The sequence below is a fragment of the Alosa alosa genome, chromosome 14 (genome assembly GCF_017589495.1).
Source record: "Alosa alosa isolate M-15738 ecotype Scorff River chromosome 14, AALO_Geno_1.1, whole genome shotgun sequence".
NCBI classification, from domain to species: Eukaryota; Metazoa; Chordata; class Actinopteri; order Clupeiformes; family Clupeidae; genus Alosa; species Alosa alosa.
This window is the reverse complement of record NC_063202.1, coordinates 12,227,708-12,237,339: the sequence shown is the minus strand read 5'-3', so window position 1 is coordinate 12,237,339 and position 9,632 is coordinate 12,227,708.

The following is a 9,632-nucleotide window of genomic DNA, read 5'->3' as shown; positions in this document are numbered from 1 at the left end:
ACTGCTGCCCCATCACTCTACTGTTGTACACACACATGATTAACACACACACACACACACTGCAAGGAGGGAACACAATTAACACACACACACACACACACACCTCAGCATACTCCACCTCATATCTGTCAGCTACACTCACTCAAGCACAAAGCTGTGTGTGTGATAGGGATCTGTGTGTATGTGTGTCCGTGTGTGTGTAAGGTATCTGCGAGTGTGCATGTGTGTACTTTCTGACTTGGAAGGGAGGACGGTTTTTTAATTTTCACTCATTCTACACCCTTGACCTAGTAATCACAAAAGGCCTCACTGTTTCCATAATCAATATATTAAGGACTTGGCTTTGTCTAATTATTTCTGTATATTCTCACTGTTTCCATAACCAATATATTAAGGACTTGGCTTTGTCTAATTATTTCTGTATATTCTCACTGTTTCCATAATCAATATATTAAGGACTTGGCTTTGTCTTATCATTTCTGTATATTCTCACTGTTTCCATAATCAATATATTACTGACTTGGCTTTGTCTGATTATTTCTGTATATTCTTTGACGTATTTACATTACTCCTCATTCAGAACAGAAACATAGTAGTTAGTAAACAAAACATTACTGATCACACAAGTGCTCTGTTTGAGCAGGCACTACTGCAGTCCTTCTATGAGCTTCAGTAGAAGATGAAGTTGCACGAAATGCGCTATACAAATCAACTTGCCTTGCCCTCCCTTTCCACCTCAAGCTGGTGTGTGGTTCTGCTGCAAAACGGCTGCTCTTCATCAACCAGGTGCTGCTACACTTTGGTGGTGGTTAGTGAGGCCCTTGACTCTGTGGGCCAGATGTACTAACGCTTTTGCGGCCACTTCAGGCATATTTGTTTCGCAATGTGCGTGTAAAATCATTGCGAGGTATGTACAAACAGGCCGCAATGATGTAAAAGCGCAAACTGCCTGTCGCGGGAGCTGAAAGTGGCAGATTGCGATTGTCATGTCATGCATATGCATTCATGGGAGGATCCAGGGGAAAGTGGGAGTTTAGCGTAAAAAGATGGGAGGGGAAGAGTAAAGGGCGCCTAGTTATGTATTCCGCGGTATGTACAAAGTGCTCCTGAAAGCGCACGTCTATTCTGCGCCTAAATACTTCCGCCTTGTAAAAGCAGGTGTTAATCCACATTATACAACAATTGGGTTCTATGGAACTATTTATTTGTTTCTGATTGGCCGAGAGACGTTCCATGAGTTGGAATATCCCTGGACATTTCAACTCAGACTTTGCACAGCTAATAATAAATCACTCCAGCGATACAATGCTAAGATTTGACACGATGTTCTCATCCCAGCTCTCCACTATTTTAAGCAATGGGTTACTCCTTAGCAAACCATAGCGAAACAGTGCTTCACCACATCTGTGGATTAAGCTACACAGTCAACTCAATGTAAGTAAGATAAACAAGGATGCTAATTGTTCTCAGCATTGCCAGCATTGTGTAGGGCCTATAATATGATTGTCACTTGGAGGAGACTTGTAGATAACTAACGTTAGCATAGTTAGCTAACGCTGCTAACGTGCTAGCATCGTGGTCAGAAAACATATGGGGCTGTGCACAATAGTGTAACATTTATTCACCATAAATTAATAAAGTTGAGTGGTTCTGCAATGTAGGCTATGTTTCCGTTTTTTTTGCAGTACCATGTCCCTTTACATAACATGGCCCAGTGTCCTTGTAACATGCATGCAGCAAAGCTAGATATGAATGTGATTTCAGCCCGACTTTCAACATTTCTTTCAAGAAGACACGTAAAACCACAAAGACCCGTAAAGAGGGATCTGGAATGTTGGTTACCTAGCAACCAAGACGCTGTCTATTGAAAAGGGAACTGTTTTTTGATGCGTAAGAACGATGTCGAAATTAACATTTTTAAACAATATTGGGGTGTTTTCAGATTATTTAGTTTGTGGTAGAATTGTTATAAAAAGCAATATAGCACTTCGTGATCGTGGGATTGGTCATGGATATTCCCACGGCTGTTGTTGCCAGCGCCACTCGGCCTCCGGCCTCGTGGCTACGGCCGAACAACACCCGTGGAAATATCCATGACCAACCCCTCTCACTCGTGCTATATTGCTTAATTGCAGTTCAATGCGTCAATAAGAGAACCTTTCAAAGACAACAGAATCGCTATTTAAAACACCAGTTTTTGTGGTGAAAGTATTTGTACTACCAAAAGCAACCTTAACTTTCGTTGGCCTTTCGCATGTCTTACTTTCACTTTCACGTCATTCACTTAAACTTTCCTACTTGCTAGATTTGACCAATCTTCCATAGCCTACGTGCACAAGTAGTTTGAGTAGAACTACTGATCTTCATTATCTCCCTGCTTGTTGACATCTTATCATGTATGGTATTATTTCATGATCGCTAAACGTTTGATTCTTTTTAATGTTGTCATCAGTTAACTTCATTCAACTGCGCTTGTAGGCGCTGCCATTCAGTTGTGGACGTTCGTAAATTGTGTTTATGGGCGGAGAAGGGCAGAGAAAGGTGCAGCTTACACTAAGGATTGAACGATTGATAAATACGACGGAAACTTGGGTCTGACAGCGTTCGCAATCTGCGGTGTGTCCATGGCGCTGATAACGCTACGTTCGCAAATGTACGTACATCTGGCCCTGTGTGTGTTTGGGAGTGTGTGTTGGGGGTGCAAGATGGTCTACTTCATAGGTAAAAATACAGGCATTGTGTCTTCTACATTCCGTGTCCATTTATTTTAAATGCAAAATGTATTTTACTCCAAATTGGGTCTATCTTCAGTTTCTGACTTTTAACGACACTGATTGACTGCATGATGTAAAGCTATGTTGTGTATTCAGGGGTGGGCAGCAGTGGCGTCGTTAGACCTGGGCATTCGGGGCTATAGCCCCAGATCCTCTGGGGATAGCCCCGGATCTATGGGCCGTCAACAACAACAAAAACTCTAATCGTGAATGAAATAAATAGCCCCGTAGAAGAGACTTTTGTGTTTTGTGTCCATTGTGTGCATTAACAGCAGCGCAAGACAATCTGACGTGATCTGGGCAGGTTTAGAATCATTTGTTGCAAAATGTTGCAATTTCAATTCTCCTCACGATATTACGCATTGCTGTTTTAGTGCTTCTACTAACTAGCCTTAGCTTAAATAAGTGTATAAGGACAAATGGATATTAGAAGTTTATTTAGAGAAAAAAATGGCAGAGCAGGGACAAGAAGTGGAAACTCTTCAGTGTGTCATCATCTCCCCGAACCCAGGAGGACATTTCGATCAGCTCAGTTTCAATATATCGCGGATTTACTATTGAATCACATGCAGTAAATAAACCTGACCTCGTTTGAGGGGCTTCCAAGCAATGCATGTTGGGCTTGATTTTGACAGAATGGAACTTTTTCTTTGGGCAAAAGTTTGTGATATACAACCCAAATGCATTGCTTTCAAGGCACCCATAGCCCATTAATTGAAGGGGATGACGTCCAAATGTTTATCCCGAGATCGAACGCTCACACCTGTCAAGTGCACGACAGAGGTGCATGACAATGTTTATTCTACAGGTTATTTTAATGTGATATTTGGGGTGTTGTATGTGGTGCACTTTGGCAGAAGAGACGTTCTCCTCAGGGGCGCCTGCAGGAATTAATGCTATGGTACGCACACCCCCCCCCCGCAAAAGAAATAATTCAATCGTGAACAATCGTGCATTGGTCAGTCAGCAAAAAAGTAGCCTACATAGCATAACAACATCCACATGCAATAATGCAACGACAACGTCTACAATGACCTATTCATTTGGACAACTTGATACAGCCCTATACAGGCTAAAGTTACCTTTAGTTTTGTTCTAGCGTAACGTGACGTATATGTGGGCTGTGCACAATAGTGTAACATTTATTCACCATAAATTAATAAAGTTGAGTGGTTCTGCAATGTAGGCTATGTTTCCGTTTTTTTGCAGTACCATGTCCCTTACATAACATGGCCCAGTGTCCTTGTAACATGCATGCAGCAAAGCTAGATATGAATGTGATTTCAGCCCGACTTTCAACATTTCTTTCAAGAAGACACGTAAAACCACAAAGACCCGTAAAGAGGGATCTGGAATGTTGGTTACCTAGCAACCAAGGTACACCTGCAGGCGCGCCTGGTTCTCCTTACACGGTCTTTAAACATCAAAATATTCAGAATGCCGTGACGTGAGTCATTACGATTGGCCTTCCTTTTCATTCTCAAAGTAGGTTAAAATTGCATGTTCATCAGCACGATTTTCAAAATCTCTGGGGGGAGAAACCCCGAACCCCCGGACAAAAAAGAACTCTAACTTCTGGGCTCTAGCCCCGAATGTTTTAAATAGCTAGCAACGCCCCTGGGCAGTATTTCTAAATACATGTATTTAAAAAACGTATTTCTAATACAAAATGTAATTTGTAATGTAAATGTAAATATGTCATTTGTATTTTATTGAGTTGAAGAAAATTACTGTATTGTTGACTTCATGGCAGCGTTGCCACCGTCAACTTCAAATACTTAAATACTTATAAGAAAAATGTGCCATTTTTTGCTATAATAAACCAAAATGTCATCACTAAGTTAAATATATACCTATAACCATGACAGTAGGTTATTCTTATCATAGTCCGGGAGCCAAAGACCAGAATCTTGGTGAACCTGGTTCTGTCGGTTAAACTTTTTCTTTCTTTGCTGTTTCTTGTTACTCCATAAGAATAGAGTGGGCGCCCGATATCCCTTGGGCAGTTCCCTATATTCAGCTCTAAACTTGACCTATAGCGATTTGTCCATAAAATACTAATTTCATTACCCTTTTGGAAGGACTGCATAAAATGTAAACCCATTTTTCCTTTTTCTTGCTGTAGTATGTCACATTGTGACCAACTACTGATAATTCCAACTTTTCCCTTTTACGATCCCCTCTGGACATGTCTGAAAAGCCAACTGGGAGCCAAAATGGTCAACATTGGGTTGTAAACCCAATTTTTTTGTTTGTGCCGCCACTTTTATATCACCCTGTAGACAACTTAAAACGTTATATCTGTCTTTTCTGTAACATTGAAAGTTGAAAAAAATTAAAAAGTAACTAACTTGAGCTTGAATTTTCAGGTGTGTCAAGCGCTACAAGACATAGAATTAAAAACGATACAGATAAGATACTGAGGGAGAACATTAGCAAAGATTGTTAAGGCGGAGCAAGATGTTTCATCAGAAGCCACTTCCGGGAACCCGGATCGCACGAGGGGGGGTCAAAATCCCCCTTTATGCAGAGCAGAGGCAGCGACTGCTCCATTGAAGTCTATGGGCATAGCTCAGAATTTCACCACATATGCTAAGGTCTTGGTTCTATAGAGTTAGGAATGTGAATTTCGGCACGCGTTTTCATGATCCTCAAACCCTTCTGAACATTTCAGGTACATTTTAGCATTTTGAGCATTCCAGTCTGGAGAAAATCAACCTTATATCAGGTGTGCGCCCGGTTATTTATGCAGCTGCTGTTGGCGGTTGCAGCGTACTTTCGTCAATACGTCATCGACACGCCTCTTTATGCAGACAGGATTCGATCCCCATTTTGCGCCCATAGACATGAACTACGACGAAGTATCTTGCTCCGCCTTAACAATCTTTGACATTAGGACATGGACCCCATATGATGACCTTTGACCCCATGACCTTGAGTACCTAATAGCTGATGTTCATTCTCACTACAGGATAGTATTAAAACCACTTAATGGATTTAAAAATGAGGATTTTTCTGCAAGGGATAATATCCGCCAAGGTGTCCTGATATGCAGAAATAATGAGGAGACGGACGCAAATATCTCCCCGATGCGAAAAGAGTTTTCTCCACCAAGTTAATTAATTCTGTATATCAGGACACTTTACAGGATGTTATCCTGCTTGTCCCCCACGTTCCCTGTCATTTATGTAGGCAATAGGCATGCATTTATAGCACAAAAAGGGAAATGCAGTTTAGTTTAAAAGAGGCCGACCTGTTCAATTTGTTGTACTACATTCATTGGTTATGGAAATGATGGTGGGTAGTTTGCTTTGTTACAGTTTATTCCACTGTTGTGAAGCCTGCTTGTTGTCTGTTCAATCATTGTTTATGCTACACTGATATGCGACACTAATTACATTTTTTTTTTACCAGATCTTCATCCAAGGAGCCCCAATGAACCGAATTAATAGCCCCCTGCTCTGCCAGCCAATCAGAAATAGTATTTCTTGTCTTTTGGGGATACATTTTCATATGCCTTGTAGTTTCTTTTAAAGTTGGCATACAATGATTAATGTGTGGTTATTTTTGTATTTTAAAATAACTAATGACTTGTGTTTTAATTAAATAAAGTTTTCACATCAGTATTTTGTATTTTATTTTACATTTTATGAGCCAGTATTTGTAGTTTGTAACAAAATAGTTTGTGATGTATTTGTGCCCACCTCTGCATAAGGGACTTACAGATAGGAAGCGGCATGCGCTGCACTCGCTGCAAGGTTGCGCTGGGTTGAGCGAATGGCCCAAAGATGTGTGTTGTGGTAACGCTATTTCTGCTACTTGATGGTGCCCCCACTTCCCCTTTTAAACACAAATTGCGTGTTTATGTGTAAACCTCACTCCTGATCCGGGTCACGGCACCAATGCCTTGTGTTGATTTGCACGGCTCAGCCCTGCACATGAAGTTTACACAACATACTGCACAGATATGTACCAGCTAGCTACAGTTACAAACACATTGAAGGCATCTTGATGTGAAAAAATGTGGCAATTACAAAGAATGATTATCACACATAGCATGAGCTGTGTTATTTGACTGAGGGGCCCCGTTTAGCTATCAGGGTGAATAATATAACCTATGTTATATGATTGAGGGGCCCTATTAAGACATATTACTATTACATTAATACACAGGATTAGGTGTTATAATCCGTTGTGCCAAAATCAAAGGTAAAACCACATTCAGAATCCCCTGCCCAAATTAACTTCAAAAAGCACGCTAACCACCAATCTGCCAACCAATGGTCATAAACACAAGACAAATGGCCCATCTAACAGAAGTATACAGTATGCAGCATATCATTGGGGTTATCAAGTGGGCACCCTCATTCACCGATGTTTCGTTAAGTTAGGCCCACGACACCTCATGAAGGCTTAACAGTGAAACCAGCGTCCTGGAGACACTCCCCTCCATGCTGCCACCATAATACCACACTGAAATATCCAATACCCAATAATCAATTTCCCATGATGTATAGCGGGTTCAACTGAAGAAACGTTTTTCTACTTCCGGTTGAAGTGTTTGTTTACATAGCACTGTCAGTACACAGCGGGAGACGTTGTACTAACTGGAAATAGGCAACCAGAGTCGTCGTCATGGCGGCGCTCATTGTTTAGAGCAGAATAAGGTGAATATCAGAACCCCTGACATACATTCCAAATAGTCTACAAGAAACCTCAAAGTGTTACCTTTCATTTGAGACCAGGATTATGCTTCTACACCAAGAGGTTGCCACACAGTAAGCATTTTATTGTCAGTATGCATTTTAGGTAACCAAAAGTCCTATGGGGAGTTTCCATTGGGCATTTTACAAAACGCATGAGCATATGTAGTGGGCCTCAGTTGTGTTCCCAAGACAAAATAAATGACCAAGAGGGCAGAATGTGGTCATCTCCAGAGATGTACAAAACCGCCTAAAAAATAAACTATCATTCTACCCTTTGCCACTCTCTGACAGTTCATCACACAGTCAGTTAGCTTACCTTAGCTTGCGCCCCAGGAAGTATGTTATTTGACTAAGGGGCCCTATTCCAATATAAGGGCTGGAGATCCCTGAACACTTGGGCCCCTGGGCCTGGGCCCGTTAGGCCCATTCAGTAACCCACCCTGCTTATAGGTTTGCCAGTTTAGAACCTTTGAACCGTTTTGGAATTTCTGGTGTGTGATATTCCATGTGTAGCCTTATTCGAGTTTTAATAGCCTAAATGTTTGGGATAAAAAAAGCTGATTTACATGTGATTCCATGCACCCTTGAAAAAAGTATTTCAATACTCATTGTATTTTCAAAATACAATGAGTATTTTATGAGTATACAATGAGTAATTTTGAGTATTTTATTTTGATACATTATGGCTACAGTATTTTGTAGTTTATTTTGATACATTTAAAAAGAGGGTATTTGGTATTTAATTTTAAACTAGGTTACATACTGATGTATTTTTGTCCATCCCTGTACTGTATGTATTGAAACACATACAAAATGTAATCAAGCAATCTTCGACAATGTAACTATAATTTTAAACTAGGTTACATGTACATACTGATGTATTTTTGTCCATCCCTGTACTGTATGTATTGAAACACATACAAAATGTAATCAAGCAATCTTCGACAATGTAACTATAATCTGATTGTCTTTTTTAATGAAATCTGGTCTGATTCAGATTACATGTACTTGTAATCAGTTATTACCCAACTGTGTGTGTGTGTGTGTGCGCGCACAAGCCATCACTCCTCCTGCTGTGAAGGAGAAAAAACTGTTTCCACATCAAAGCATCACCCACCCATAGTGTTGCCCTGATGAGTGTAGCACCTCAAACTATCTGGACATGGATATGAATGGGACATGAATAGTTAGTCTTTCATGGACTCTTACCACAAGGGACACAGTCTGATCACAGGAATTTAGGTATCTATCATTATGGGATTGAAGGCTATGAGCCAATGGGAACACAGCTGGTTTCCCTCCTAAACTCTGAGGGCCAGATGTACTAACGCTTTTGCGGCCACTTCAGGCGTATTTGTTTCGCAACGTGCGTGTAAAATCATTGCGAGGTATGTACAAACAGGCCGCAATGATGTAAAAGCGCAGCTGAAAGCCTGTCGCGGGAGCTGAAAGTGGCAGATTGCGTTTCATGCATATGTATTCATGGGAGGATCCAGGGGAAAGTGGAAGTTTAGCGTAAAAAGATAGGAGGGAAAGAGTAAATAGCGCTGCGGTATGTACAAAGACTGCTCCTGAAAGCGCACGTCTATTCTGCGCCTAAATACTTCCACCTTGTAAAAGCAGGTGTTAATCCAAATTGCAGTTCAATGCGTCAATAAGAGAGCCTTTCAAAGACAACAGAATCTCTATTTAGATCACCAGTTTTGTAAGTCTTTGTACTATCAAAAGCAACATTAACTTTCGTTGGCCTTTCGAATGTCTTACTTTCACATCATTCACTTAAACTTTCCTACTTGCTAGATTTGACCAATCTTCCATAGCCTACGTGCACAAGTAGAACCACTGATCTTCATTATCTCCCTGCTTGTTGACATCTTATCATGTATGGTATTATTTTATGATTGCTAAACGTTTGATTCTTTTTAATGTTGTCATCAGTTAACTTCATTCAACTGCGCTTGTAGGCTTTTTGCCATTCAGTTGTGGACGTTAAGTAGAATTTGCGTTTATGGAGAAAGGCAGAGAAAGGCGCAGTTTACACTAAGGATTGAACAATTGATAAATACGACGGAAACTTGGGTCTGACAGCGTTCGCAATCTGCGGTTTGTCCATGACGCTAATATCCGAATCCGTTCGCAAATATACGTACAT